This window comes from Callospermophilus lateralis, chromosome 3 (genome assembly GCF_048772815.1).
Source record: "Callospermophilus lateralis isolate mCalLat2 chromosome 3, mCalLat2.hap1, whole genome shotgun sequence".
In the NCBI taxonomy this organism is placed as follows: Eukaryota; Metazoa; Chordata; class Mammalia; order Rodentia; family Sciuridae; genus Callospermophilus; species Callospermophilus lateralis.
In genome coordinates this window covers 90703999-90719088 of record NC_135307.1, presented here as the reverse complement: position 1 = coordinate 90719088, position 15090 = coordinate 90703999, and the positions used below count along the sequence as shown (strand labels likewise).

At 36.1% G+C, this 15090-nt stretch overlaps 2 protein-coding genes and 1 non-coding gene across 6 annotated transcripts in view; 1 reads left to right on the top strand and 2 right to left on the bottom strand.

The window, feature by feature from the left end:
• The window catches only part of Golm2 (golgi membrane protein 2), a 104678-nt gene that overhangs the window by 76252 nt on the left and 13336 nt on the right, over positions 1-15090 (bottom strand). The window lies entirely within an intron of this gene.
• The window catches only part of LOC143395407 (endogenous retrovirus group K member 113 Env polyprotein-like), a 114188-nt gene that overhangs the window by 95493 nt on the left and 3605 nt on the right, over positions 1-15090 (top strand). The gene's annotated exons all lie outside the window — the stretch shown is intronic.
• On the bottom strand, positions 877-1007 carry LOC143396154 (small nucleolar RNA SNORA38). The gene has a single exon (XR_013091029.1). It is a non-coding gene; the product is annotated as a small nucleolar RNA SNORA38 (small nucleolar RNA).

Below are 15090 nucleotides of genomic sequence, written 5' to 3'. Positions count from 1 at the left end.
ACAGTTTTTAAATGGGGAGAAGGGAAAAAGACTTTAGGATATATATAAATACATGAATTAAATGAAATTCAAATTTCAATGAAGATTTCATGGGAAATCAGTCACAACAATCATTTACATATTGTCTGTGGCTACTTCCCAGACATACTAGCAGGGACAGATTATATGGCCTGCAAAGCCTAAAGTATTTAATATCCGTGCTTTTATAGAAGAAGTCTGCCAACCCATGGTCTAAACTAATAAGAACAGAGAGATAAATAAATGAGAAATATTAAAGTGGAAGAATGAATCCTCCTGCTGATTGATTAGATCAAAAAACAAAGAGATTCAACAAAAGAAATGTCGAGGATTATGTTAAGATTTCTAACCAGGTGTGGTAGCATAGGTCTGAAATCCCAACTACTCAGGAGGTTAATAAAGAAGGATTGCAAGTTAGAGGCCACCCTGGGCAATTTAGGGAAACCATGTCTCAAAATGAAAAATAAAAATTACTGGGGATAGAGCTCAGTATTGGAAAGAAAAAAAAAAAAAACAGAAGGATGTGATGAGTAAGAATTCTCTGTAAAAGAGAAAGAGACTTGTGGGTGAAGCGGGGAAATTATTTTTTCAGATCTGGACCGATTGACTTTGAGGCATTTCTGACATACCCAAGAAGAGATCTTCAGTACACAGTTGGGCATATGGGTCTGGAACTTGGGGATGATTGCAGAGAAATGAGCATGTAAAAGGTATTCAAAGCCATTGGAATAAGACCACTAAGAGAAAACTTCACAGGCAGCAGAAAAAACTAACAACAACAACTATTTGATCAATTATTAAGAATTGCTATCTACTAACTCTCAGTTAGCCTATGTTTACATTCTTTTTTTTTTTCCTCTATGTGGAATGATTGATTGGAGTCCTGGAGGAGCAAGCTGGCCCCACACTTATCCAAATCCACATTTCTCCAAATCCACATTTCTTTTCCTACAAAGACTGGGAACCAAAGACACGCCTTTGTAGGAGGGTAAATGTTTACATTCTTTACTGATCTCTTTGTTCTCATGATTCAATTTCCTTTTGTATTTGTTGCCCCTCCAAAGAATATAACCTCCAAAGAACATAACATGTAGTCTTATTTTCAAAAAGTGTATATTACTTGTTTTTTAACACATTTTTATGATACTATGTCAGCTTCTCGGTAATCTCTATTTTAAACCTGTTTCTGAAATTGCTAGAGGGATGCTATTCTTGAATGCACCAGATTGAACAAGGGAAGATGGGGGAAGAGAGAGGAGAGGAGAATTGGGATGACATAGAATGAACTGGACATAACTTTCTATGTTGATATGAATACATTACCAGTGTAACTCCACATCATGTGCAACCACAAAAATGGAACCTTATACTCCATGTATGTATATCAAAATACATTCTACTGTCATGCATAATTAAAAAGAACAAATAAAAAATTATTAAAATAGAAGTCATGAATGGCATCGGCTTCCTTGGATTATCTCCTTTCTGTACTTATATACTTAAATAAAATTTTTAAAAGGAGGATAAAGTCAATCTATAGACTACAAAAAAAGTAGAGGATTATATGGGGAATACTGCTTTATTCTTATCATTTCAATTTTCTCTTCCAAATTCTTTATTAAGAATGAAGATGTTGGGCTGGGGCTGTAGCTCAATGGCAGAGCGCTTGCCTAGCATGCATGAGGCACTGGGTTCGATCCTCAGCACCAGATACAAATAAACAAATAAAATAAAAAAGAATGGAGATGCTGATCTCAATACATTTAAGTTCTCACATTTCTAAAAACTGCCCTGGAACAATGTATTTTGCATGATATTAAAGAGAAAATCACAGCTTGTCTTAATGAAAGCCTTTTCTTAATCTACGCATAATAAATTTATTTCCCACCACATTCCTTTGCCATATACAGTTATTTTTTTCACTTAACTTCTTCACATCTCATTTATGGCAAATTGTTCCCTTGGCATCTCATCTTCTCTACTATTCCCATCAATCTTTCCTACAAGATTTTTAAATCTTATATTCAGTGTTTAATATTAATAGCAGGTACCAGTTCTCAGATTTCTCCCACTTCCTATTAATGCCAGTTTCATTCTGCTTATCAACTCACTTCCAAAGAGATGCTAAGAGTGTGCTTAATGATTAAAACAGACTCCAGTGGCTGTGGCCCTTAAACCCAGAAGTTCTTTCCCTCTTCAGCAATTTTTTTGTTTTGCTCACTTACAGAACCTAGGTGTCTATTGTTGCATTATTTGCTCATCTTTTTGACACAATGTTACAGCCACCTGATGACCCATTTCTTCACCTAAAATCCCCACCCCTCAAATTCTTATCATGTCAAAACAAGTTAAAAAAATTCCTCAAACATTCAATATTAACTTAAGGAAACTAAATGTGTTTTCACCTACCAAATCTCCTTGCAAAAATCTAAGAAGTGGAAATTCATGACTTATATTTTGGCTTTAAGCTTATGTTTGCTTGAGTCTGGTTATAAAGACTTATCCTATTTGCTTTCTGATTTTTAATATTTGTTCCAATTTCTTCAACTCTTTTTCCTTTTATGCTTTTCATTAATCATATCTGCATACAAATAGGACTGTTTAGCTCCTTAATTCCTTTAGCTTTAACCATTCTCAGAGCCTTTACTTCCTTTGATACCTCCACCATCCCATCACCTCTAAAAAAAAAAAAAAAGCTTCTCTTCTAGTTATTCCTCCTATTACTTTTAGTTTCCTCATATCCCAAAAGTAATTTGCTTATCTTCTAAATGAGTCTGCCAAAACTTCCCAGCTGTTGAAAAATTAATTTTAGTTCTTACTATTACCTAATGGAAAAACAAATTATTTTCACTTTGCCACACATACTCTTTTGTTGAATTGACAAAACTATAGGAATACTTTTCTTCTTTTCCTAAATATATTCCAGGCAGGTGATAGTACAAAAACTCTAAAAGTAAAAAGTATAATTTAATCCATCATTTATAAAAGGATGCTCATTATCTGGATTCATTGAGGGTATTTTTAAATTATTATTTTAAGACCTTTTATTCACTTATAACATCCAAGATATTCTACTTATAATAGGCAAGAAAGATACCAAATAATTTTTTTCTTTCAAATTTACTTGCAGATGAGAGACAGATGTGGATAATGGGTGATTTGGCTAGATAGACAAATAGACCTTCACAAACATAGTTCATCCCTTGCCTAATTTTCATCTATGGCCAGACAGACTGCAATCCAAATTTCAATATGCCTGTAGTTGCAGCCACTCTACTCCGAAGGCTAAAGGAGGAGGACCATTTTAGCCCAGGAGTTCAAAGATAACCAGGGAAACATAGTGAGACCCTCTTAGGGAAAAATCTTTTCCAATGCTCAAAACACCTTGCCTACACCCAAGTCTACTACAAAGAGCCACATAATTCGTTCTTTTTTTATGTAAATGTAAATTACAAAAATTAATTATTTTTTTCTTTTTTAGTTTTATTGATTTCATTTTTTAAATACATGACAGCAGAATGCATCACAATTCTTATTACACATATAGAGTATAATTTTTCATATCTTTGAATATAGAGTATATTCATACTAATTCATGCCTGTATCATGTACTTTTTTTTGCATTACAATTCTTATTACACTTATATACCACAATTTTTCATATCTCTGTTTATATATAAAGTATGTTGACACCCATACATGTACTTTGGATAATGATGTCCATCACATTCCACAGTCCTTGCTAATCTCCTGCCCCCTCCCTTTCCCTCCCAGCCCTCTTCCCAATCTAGAATTCATCTAATCCTCCCATGCTCCCCCTCCCTACTCCACTGTGAGTCAGCCTCCTTATATCAGAGAAAACATTCGGCATTTGTTTTTTGGGGATTGGCTAACTTCACTCAGCATTTCTTCTCCAATGCCATCCATTTACCTGCAAATGCCATGATTTTTATTCTCTTTTAATGCTGAGTAAAATTCCATTGTGTATATATGCCACATTTCTTTTATCCATTTATCCACTGAAGGACATCTAGGTTGGCTCCACAGTTTAGCTATTGTGAATTGTGCTGCTATAAACATTGATGTGGTTGTGTCCCTGTATTATGCTTTTTTATAAGTCTTTTGGGTATAGTCCCAGGAGAGGGATAGCTGGGTCAAATGGTGGTTCCATTCCCAGATTTCCAAGGAATCTCCACACTGCTTTCCATATTGGCTGTACCAATTTGCAGTCCCGCCAGTAATATATAAGTGTACCTTTTCCCCACATCCTCTGCAACACTTATTGTTGTTTTCCTTCATAATAGCTGCCATTCTGACTATATTGAGATGGTATCTTAGAGTAGTTTTGATTTGCATTTCTCTGATTGCTAGAGATGATGAGCATTTTTTCATATATTTGTTGATTGATTGTATATCCTCTTCTGAGAAGTGTCTGTTCAGTTCCTTGTCCCATTTGTTGATTGGGTTATTTGTTTTTTCGGTGTTTAGTTGTTTGAGTTCTTTATATACTCTAGAGATTAGTGCTCTGATGTGTGAGGATTAAAAATTTGCTCCCAGGATGTGGGCTCTCTGTTCACCTCAGATTGTTTCCTTTGCTGAGAAGAAACTTTTCAGTTTGATTCCATCCCATTTATTGATTCTTGGTTTTAATTCTTGCACTATAGGAGTCTTATTAAGGAAGTAGGGGCCTAATCTGATATGATGGAGATTTGGGCCTACTTTTTCTCTATTAGTTGCAGAGTCTTTGGTTCAATTCCTAGGTCCTTGATCCACTTTGAGTTGAGTGTAAAACCAGATTTTTAAAAAAAAAAAAAAAAATTTTTTTTTTTTACTTGTAGATGCACTCAATACCTTTATTTATTTATTTATTTTTATGTGGTGCTGAGGGTCAAACCCAGGGTCTCACACATGCTAGGCAAGTGCTGTGTAATTGAGCTGCAGCCTCAGCCCCTCAACCAGATTTATACAAAAAACATTGTTAACTGGGGAAAATATGTGGGGGACATCTGTGGTGCCACTGGTATAGGAGTCACGGTTAAGCAGGAACTTTGGGAGATTTTTTTCCCCTATCTGTTGGCCATGGTTTGAGGATCCTGTTTGTTATTTTTTTTTTTTGTTTATATCTGTTTCTGGTCCTTTAAGACATAGGCAACAGTGTGTTGATCCTATAGATTGTTTCTTGGGAAAGATCTTGGCTGAATGGGCCACCTATAGATGTAAACGTGTCTAAAGAAAAGATGATGTTTTACTATAACAATCTGGTCTTTGAATGGTTTCCTGAATTATTGTACAATCTTGCAGTTGTGAGTTGATCTGTCACAGATAAAATAAGTATTCTGTTTGTACAGGCATGTATGCCATTATATAATAAGGAGACTTAACAATCAAAAACTAAGTTAGATGCAAAAGGTGCTGCCTCTAATGTGTGAGCATAGCAGACACCAAAGGAAGATTGAAACAACAACAACAAAAAAATATATATATATATATATATTTTTTTTTTTTTTTTTTTTTTTCTCTCTCCTCTTTCAACCCAGTGCTGACAGTCTCAGTACCATTTTTCAGCCTGGCCCCAGGCAACTGCAATTCAACCCACTATGGTCAGGGACACCAGTTCTGGGATAAAGGAAAAATAAATAAATAGATAGATAGATAGGTAGATAAATAGACAGATAGAGAGATAAATAAATACCCAAAAAATAACAACTTCATTTTCAAGTGTCTACCAGGAAAAGAAAACAGAACCTGCTCTGCTGGAGATCTCCTAGAAGTGAATAAGGCCTTTTAGGCCAGAGAGACCCTGAAAAAAGTGATCAATGTTTTCTTAACCAAGATTTTGAGGAGGAAATAACTTGCCCCTGAGGAGGAGGAGATAACTGCTTAAGAAGAGATGTCTTACTGGGGATTCTGGGGATTCATTCTCTTCTGGACTGTTAAAAATGTGAATTGAGTCAGTTTTCCAGATATCCTACTCTGCCTATCCCACCAGTTTAAAAAAAAAAAAAAATTGTGCAAGGCTTGAGCTACAAAATATTAAAGTGTAATGTCCAGGGGCTAGGGTTGTGGCTCAGTGGTAGAGTGCTCGACTAGCATGCATGAGGCACTGGATTCAATACTCAGAACCACATACATGTAAAATAAAGATATTGTGTCCATCTAAAAGTAAGAAACAAAATAAATATTTAAAAAAAAAAGTGTGATGTCCATTACTTTAGGACTTTTCTTTGTTTGAGAAACAGATAACTTACAAGTTTGGCCAGGCTTGATTTTTTTCATGAATAACCTAAAAATATGTGACTAGAAATATGTATATATCTAAAACTAAATGTTTGTTTGAGCCTTACTAAATGTTCTATATAAGTTTATAAAATGAAAGTTCACGTAAGTTTAACCATTAAGTGTTATCTTTTATATATTGCATCTGGCATAAAAGGGCAACACTGCCATTTGAGAAACTGATATTAAATCTGTCTGCTTTAACTAAGTCTAGTTCTGATCATTAACACTGTTCCCTAAATTTTAAGAGATTTAAGGCTATTCTTTGATCTTTGCTAGTACTGCTAAACTCTGCAAACCTGTAATAATCTATGAATTCTGACTTTTAAACCTAGTTAATATAAGGACATCTGTGTAATGGTGATGCTAACTATTAGTTCTTTGTATATTAAGTATACTCATGTTCTTCTAATATTCAAGTTTTAAAATATAAAGCTTGGAAAAGCACTTTACCAAGCTATGTTCTCCAAACTAAAGTTGTCTGAAATGGTAATTTTAAACTTAAATAAAAAATTTAATTGGAGATTTCTTTATGTCATTTAATGTTCTATAAAAGGATGTTATCATAAGATGTATGTAAAAAATTTTTAAATATTTATTTTTTAGTTGTAGTTGGACACAATACCCTTTTTTAATTTAAATATTTATTTTTTAGGTGTAGATGGACACAACATAATGCCTTTATTTTTATGTGGTGCTGAGGATCAAACTCGGGTCCCACCAGTGCTAGATGAGCGCTCTACCGCTGAGCCACAATCCCAGCGCCACAATACCTTTATTTTATTCATTTATTTTCATGTGGTGCTGAGGATCGAACTCAGGGCCTCGCATGTCCTAGGCAAGTTCTCTACCACTGAGCCACAACCCCAGCCCAAAATGTGTATAAAATTTTATGTTACTTTTACACTAGGTAAATGTATTTTTTAAAAAAGATAATGAGTGCCTGATCTGGTTAAAGGTGAATATTGTAAAACATGAAAACATTTTTACCACTTTTCCACAAAAAAGGGTTAAAAGCTCTCTAAGCTTTTCTTTGAGTCATGTTTCAGATGTAATGATGTATTATGTTATTTGTGAATAACATTACCTGAGATAAGGCTCTGCCTCCCAGCTTGGTCTATGTTAGAATGGCTCCAAAAGAGGCTAGACTTCAGCTCATGTAAAGTTGTGTTATTTGTTGTAAAAATTACTGTGATCTCAAACAGGGGATATAAAATATAACTAAGTAAAGTTTCAAAAATTTAAAAGTCATTTTTCTTGGTTAATAGCTATTACACAAACCGAATGTTTTTTCTCTGTTAATTTCATTTTGTATTTTCCTTGTAAACTTCGTTAAATGTTGCCTGTTTGTGTTTTGCAGAGGTACTGCTTTTAAAAGAAAAATTAAAAAAAACAACTCGGGTTAACTTGGGAGAATAAGCCATCACCTACAGGACAAATAGTATAAAATGCTAACTTGTAGTACTAACACTAACCCAATTAAATGAAAGAGGTAACTGTAAAATTACAGATATTAAAGCTATAACCTGTTACTCCCTCTCTAAGATTGGTGAAACTGGCTTGCTGGGTATTTAAAACCAAAAATTTGGAGACCAAAGTCAAGGAAATAAAAGGGCAAAGGAAAAAGCAGCCAATATTTGGCCCTTGCCCTCCAAAGTCAGCCCACACTGAGAAAATGATGGGACCCCTCTAAGGGCTCTGAAACTCCAGTGAGTCACCTGATCTGCCAAAGAGGGAGATCGAGAGGGCCATAGACAACAGAAAGCCAACCAGTGGTGCATATTCTGCAAAGAGGAGGGTCAGTGGAAAATAAAATGCCTGAAGCATCCAAGAGAAACTACATATGTGGTCGTCAAGACCCTGACCTGACCCATCCTGGCACATGGCACCACTGATAGAGGAAACCTAAAGGACCCAGGAGGCTTCACACATGTCCCCAAGAGTGATCTCTGATGAATCTCAGCTGACTCTTTAGATAGGAACAAGGTCAGTTTCGACCAACTTTGTCTTGAACACCTGGCAGAAGAATATACCTGAGCACAGTGCTACATGGACATTTAAAGGAAAAATAATGTTGTTGTTTCTTTAATGTACACTTGTATCAACCCTACCAAAAGTAAAGCTGGAGGCTTTAAGGAAGGGTACTTATGAAAGTGCCTAATATTTAACTATCACAAAGAACTCTAGAGACACAAGGTTGTCCTGCATTTGAGAGACTGGCTGAAATACTAATTGTTTTCATATTAATTGTTTGCCAAAAATGTAATGCTTTGCTGTCTTGTTTATTGTTGTCCTAGCATAAACCTTGTCCTATGTATACCTTGTCCAGTCACCTGCCAACTACCACCATGGACCTCTGGACTGCTGTTATGCTGAATACCCTTAATTGTCCATACCCCACCTGACAGAAAACAAAGACATTGGGTCACTTTCCCCCAACTTTGCCCTCTCTCAGCATGAAGTAGCTTGGAGATGTTGTTGCCCACTTTTCCATAAAAATAGAAGGTAGAAATTGACAGCAGAGAAATGTAACAAATGGTCCCTTCACCTTCCAAATGTAGCCCTTATTGCTCTAAGGTTTATTTATTTGTTCATCTATTTATTTTCTCTCTTCTCACCTCTGCCCCTCCCTAACAAGATTAGGGAGACAGTGTTATCTTTTCTTCCCCTAGTTAACTGCCCTTGAACATACCCACTACAGGAAGGAGATGCCTGCTGAGGATCTGGGAAGTGAATATCTCTCAAAGTATATCCGAACAGTCATCATGGTGCCCTGGGACCCACTACTAGAATGTAACCCTTGAGAAACTGCTTTAAAACCCCCCTGTCCCTCCTGATCTGGAGTCACAGCCTTTGGGACCCTGGTCCCCTGTGTTTTTCTTTTGCTAGCAAGGCAATAAAACTTCTTTTTCCTTTTTCTCAAAACCATGTCCTCATTATTAATTTTGGCATTGATTGGCATTGGAGACAGGGTCCGAGCTTTTCAGTTACATGAAGTCGTCTTCAATTTCTTTCATCGTCTTCCTTCTTTCTCAGCAGAATCACTGTTGGAGTTTAGGAAAGCTACTGATGTATGAATGTTGTCCTTGAATCCTGCTATTTTGTTCAATTCATTTATCAGCTGTAAAAGTCTTCCAGTGGAATTTGTTGGGTCTTCTAGATACAGGATCATTTCATCAGCACACAGATAATTTGACTTAGTCTTTTCTTATTTGTGTCCTCTTCATTTCCTTCTCCTGTTTGATTGCTTCAGCTAGTTTCAAGCACTGTATTGAATAGAAGTGGTGAGAGTGGACATCCTTGTCTTCTTCCTGATTATAAAGTAAATGCTTCCGTTGTAATGTAATGAATACTAAGTGCTTAAATCTGTGCCAGATCCTGTGCTAAGTGCTTTATAAGTCTTACCTCATTTCATCTTTACAACCATCTTTCAAGAAAGGCACAGTGATTTCTCAATTTTCATAGATGAAGAAATTGTGCCTTAGAATTGTTCAAGGGATTACTTCTGATATAAACCAAGTGTTTATAAAACTGACCAGCACATAGTAAGTGTTCAATAAATGTTAACTACTTTTATTGTTATGTAAAAAGGATAGACTGTCTTCCTTACTATTTCCAATACTTAGCATGGCAGTCTCTAAAATTTAGCTTTTTTTTTGGCATAAGTAACACATAGGGAATCTCACAGAATTTCCTAATGTATTACCTTATTTCTATTACTTTTTTTTAAAAATTAAGGTATATTTGACAAAGTTCATATGTATTTAAGGTTCACAATTTGATAATTTGATATATACATATACTATGAAATAATCACTTCAGGGGGTTACTACTTTGTGTGTGCGCACATGTGCACATGGTAGCTAAGAACACATATCTATAGTAGAGTACAGCAAGCAGATTAGTGGAGCTTGACTACTTTTGTACTATTTAGCTTTGTAGTTAAGTTTTCAAATCAGGAAGTGTAAATCCTCTACCTTTGTTCTTTTTCAAAATTTCTTTACTCAGTTTTTTTGTATTTCCATATGAATTTTAGAATTTTTTTTCTATTTCTGTAAAGAATGTCATTTGGATTTTGATAAGGATTGCACTGAATCTATATATTTTATTGAGCAGTATGAACATTTTAAAAAATTTTATATTTTTAGAATCAATTTATTAACTGCTCTATCACTTGACATAAAAGGCTTTTGAAGTAAAGATGAAAACAAGCATTCTTTAGAAACAAACTTTTCTCCTCTTCCAATTCTTTATTTTTAGGTATACATGAGAGAAGTGTATTTTGTCATCTTATACATGTAAGCAAAAATAACCAACACGATTTGGCACCATAATGAAAATACAAATAACCAGAATAGAAGCAGACCTCAAACACATCAGCAAGCTTTCCTTTATTTCACAGTTGTCAATCAGGCATGGGTGAGCTCATTTTCTGGGTATGGAAACAGCCCCCAGGTTACAGAAGGAGTCTGGGTTTTATAGTTTACAATGAAAATGAATTAGTCATTGAAAACTGCAGATGTGCCATTTGAAGAATCAGGGACAGTCAGTCAATTTTAACCTAGTTGTGCAGGTTAAAACTTTAACTCAGGAAGGCAGTTGTAAAAAGTCTGAAACTCAATGTTCTGGGAGAGATAAGAGCTCAGATCCAGAAGGATGAATACTCAAATTTCGCTGGTTGCTGTTCTTCTACTGGGATCTGAACATTTTAACAAATAGTTAACAATATTAACTATTCCAACCCATGAACATGGATAATCCATGTATTCTTTAATTTCCTTCATTGGGGTTATATAATTTTCAGTGTAAAAGTTGTTTTTTTTTTTTTTTTTTTGCCTCTGTGGTTACATATATTCCCAATTATTTCATTCTTTGTTATTATGAATAAATTATTTTTTAAATTATGTTTTTAGGTATTAATGGATCTGTATTTTATTTATTTATAAATGATGCTGAGAATCAAACCCAGTGCCTCACACATGCTAGGCAAGAGCTCCATTACTGAGCTACAACCTCCCAGCCCATGAAAGTGTTTTCTTAATTTCCTCTTCGATAATTCATTGCTTGTGAACAGAAACACAAGTGATTTTTGTGTCTTGGTTTTATATCCTGCAAATTTACTGAATTTGTTTATTAGCTCCAATAGGTGTTTTTGGTTGACTCCCAATTCCTTCTTTTTTCTTTTTCAATGGACATAATACCTTTGTTTTTATTTGTATTTATTTTTATATGGTGCTGAGGATCAAACTCAATGCCTCACATGTGCCAGGCAAGTGCTCTACCACTGAGCTACAAGCCCAGCCACCCAATTCCTTTTTGATGGCTAATTATACTGTTAGTACATTTTGAATCATTTTCTCCTAAATGCTTCCATTAAAGCTTCAATTTTTCCCAATACAGTTATGATTTTCCTGTGGTTTATTTCTTTCAGGAGTGTTATTTGTGCAAGGACGGTCGTGCACGCCTATAATTCCAGCAGCTTTCGAGGCTGTGGCAGGAGGACTGTGAGTTCAAAGCCGTCTCCAGCAACTTAGTGAGGCCCTAAGCAACTCAGCGAGACCCTGTCTCTAAATAAAATATTTTAAAAAACTGCTGGGAATGTGGCTCAGTGGGTTGAATGACCCCTAGGTTAAATCCCTGGTAACCATCCCCACCCCAAAAAGTACACTGTCAACTTTTTCTAAATCATTCATAGTAATATTAAAAATGAGCAAAACTGATCCCTCTGTTTTCCACTATTTATAATTCTCCACCTGAAAAAATAATCATGAATTATGATAAAATAATGGAAATTATGAATTATGATAAAATTATGGAAAAAATGCAGGTTTAGAAATTAAGACTTAGGTTTTACTTTCAATACCAGGTACTAGTATTTTTATTTATTTATTTTTAGTACCCCCCCACCCCCAGAATTGGGGATTGAACTCAGGGCCTTGCCTATGTATGCTAGGCAAGCACTCTACTACTGAGCTACATCCCCAGCTCTTTTTTATTTTGAGATGGGGTCTTATAAAGTTCCCATGCTGGCCTTGAACTTCCTGCTTCATCCTTCAGAGCAGTTGGGATTAGAGATGAGCACCTGCACACCTGGCTACAAATCACTTTTAAAAGCTTTAGTCTTCTCATCTATAAAATTGGAATAGCAAGCCTATTTACAGAACAATTCAGTTATACATATCAAATTAACCAACTTTTCAAGTCTATTCTTTATTTTTCTTGTTTTAAATGTAGGCCCATGAAGAGGGCCTAAATTCCTCTCTTCATTTAAATGCTAAATTGAAGGAGAAAAGAACAGGGACTGAGGCGCTCTGGCTGTGTCGGAGCTTTCCCGGCCCTCTCCTGTTGAGAGAACCTGTCCGTGTGGGGGTGTAACTGACCACTGACCCCAGAGGCCCAATCACTGACCCTGACCTTGGAGTGCGGCCCCCCGTTCAACCTTCATTGGATGGAATTCTCCCCTGAATTTCTTGCTCCCCAATAAAAGGCTACTCCCTGGCGTGCTCGCTCTCTCTCTCTCCTGCTAGCCCTGAGTAATCCTTGCTGCCCTGCCGGGCGGTTAGAGGAGGGAACCAGAGAGGGGAGCCGTCTCGGACCTGGTCATAGAAAAAGGTAACTGAGTCTGTGTGTTTATTTCGATCTCACTAGCTAACTTTTATGCCAAGAACCTCATTAATGAAACCATTGCGCTGGCCGCATGGTAGAATTGGCGCCCAACGTGGGGCATTCTAGATTAGCTAGATTGAGTGGGAGCGCGCGCTATAAAGATAAAGAAAAAAGTAAAAGATAAAGGAAGTGGTGACAATTTGGGTCACAAAAGTACCTTAAGATATTAAAGGAAAGAGACGTTAAATTAATTAAAATAAAAAATTCAACTTCTACCTAAAGGAAATGTAACTATTTTAGACAGTATAATTAATCAGAAAGGAAAACAGATAAAGAAAGCTCAGTTATTACAATTCTTAGAGATTGTAGGTGAATATTGTCCTTGGTTTTGTGAACAAGAATCTCCAAATTTACTTACTTGGGAGAAATTAGGAAGAAAGTTACAAAAGGTCTGTCTTTCTAATGAATTACCTGGAGGCATAGATAATATTCAGAGAACCTGGACAGCTTTGGAAGTTTGTCTTTTTAAATATATGGGCCAGAATTCGTGGCCCCCTGAAGACCTGCTAAAAGGCATTCAACGGGCTATCAAGTCTATTCAAATGGAAAATCCGCCTGAGGCTAAGTTAATTCCTTTTCCCTTAAGCCACTTAAAAACAAAGGTGCTAGGAGCCAGGCCCAAAGTTAAAAATGTAAATTTAAACTTGCAAAATCAGGCTACTCCGCAGGGAGATTATGGAGAGCAATATCAGAAAGGAGATACCTCCAAGGTCCTAGAGAGTCTTCCAGAGGAGGTAAATGATCTTCCTGGAGAGGAAAATCTGGAAGAGGTTCCTAGAGGGGCTCAGAGTTCTTCTCAACCACGTGACTTAAAAGCCCAATTTCAAAATGGCGACAGCACAGAGCCTTTACCAGCTAATCTATGGGGGAGAGATATTTTAACCAAAATGGGATTATTATTAGTTACTCCTAACTCTATGAGATCAGTTGAGGAAGTTAGTCAGAGGTATTTTCCTGGAGACGATAAGGAGACCCTTCAGGAAGAGTATCTGTTTACAAACCAGTCTCCACGACAAAGTTTAGTAAATGCTCCAAGCCAAAATTTTTATTAGGGGCCCTGAGTACTTCCCCGATCCCTAAGACAGCTGAAAAAATCACCTGGCTCACAGAGGAGCCTATATGGATTTCTCAGTGGCCCATCTCAGGGGAAAAGCTTAAAATAATTCATAGGCTAGTTGAGGAACAACTTCAGGCTGGTCATATAGAACCAACGCTTAGTCCTTGGAACACACCTATTTTTGTTATTAAAAAAAAAGTCAGGAAATTGGAGATTGCTACAGGATTTAAGGGCAATAAATCATGCAATTCAGCCTATGGGATCATTACAGCTAGGACTTCCCTCTCCCACAGCCATCCCTTTAGATTATGGCTTGATGATAATAGATTTAAAAGACTGTTTTTTCTCTATAAGGTTACATCCTGGAGATTGTGAGAGATTTGCTTTCACTGTCCCAACAATTAATTTTAAGGAACCTGTTAAAAGATATTGCTGGAAAGTACTCCCACAGGGAATGCGTAATAGTAGTACTCTGTGCCAAAAATACGTAGACCAGGCGATAGATCCCATAAGAAATAGCTTTCCTGATGCATATATTATTCATTTTATGGATGATATATTATTGGCTCATGCTAATCCCGAGATACTTTCAGAAATTTTTACTCAGTTAGAGACTTCACTTTCAGCAATGGGTTTATGCATAGCTCCTCAAAAAATTCAAAAAGTGTCTCCTTTTCAATATCTAGGTCAGATAATTCAAGGACGTACAATCCGTCCTCAAAATCTTCAGATAAGAATTAAGGAGTTACATACCCTTAATGATTTTCAAAAGCTATTAGGAGATATTAATTGGCTGAGGCCATCCTTAAAACTAACTACTTCTGAGTTAAGTCCTTTATTTCAGATATTACAAGGAAATCCCTCTCCAACCTCTCCACGTCAGCTAACTTTAGAGGCTAAAACAGCTTTAAGGAAAGTTGAAAATGCAATTAAAAATGCACAGCTTACTAGAGTTGATCCTAAGGAAATGGTGTATTTATTAATATTTCCAACTGAACATACACCAACAGGAGCCATATGGCAAAAATTAGGAGTTATTGAGTGGATTTATTTATCCCACTCCCCTCAAAAAA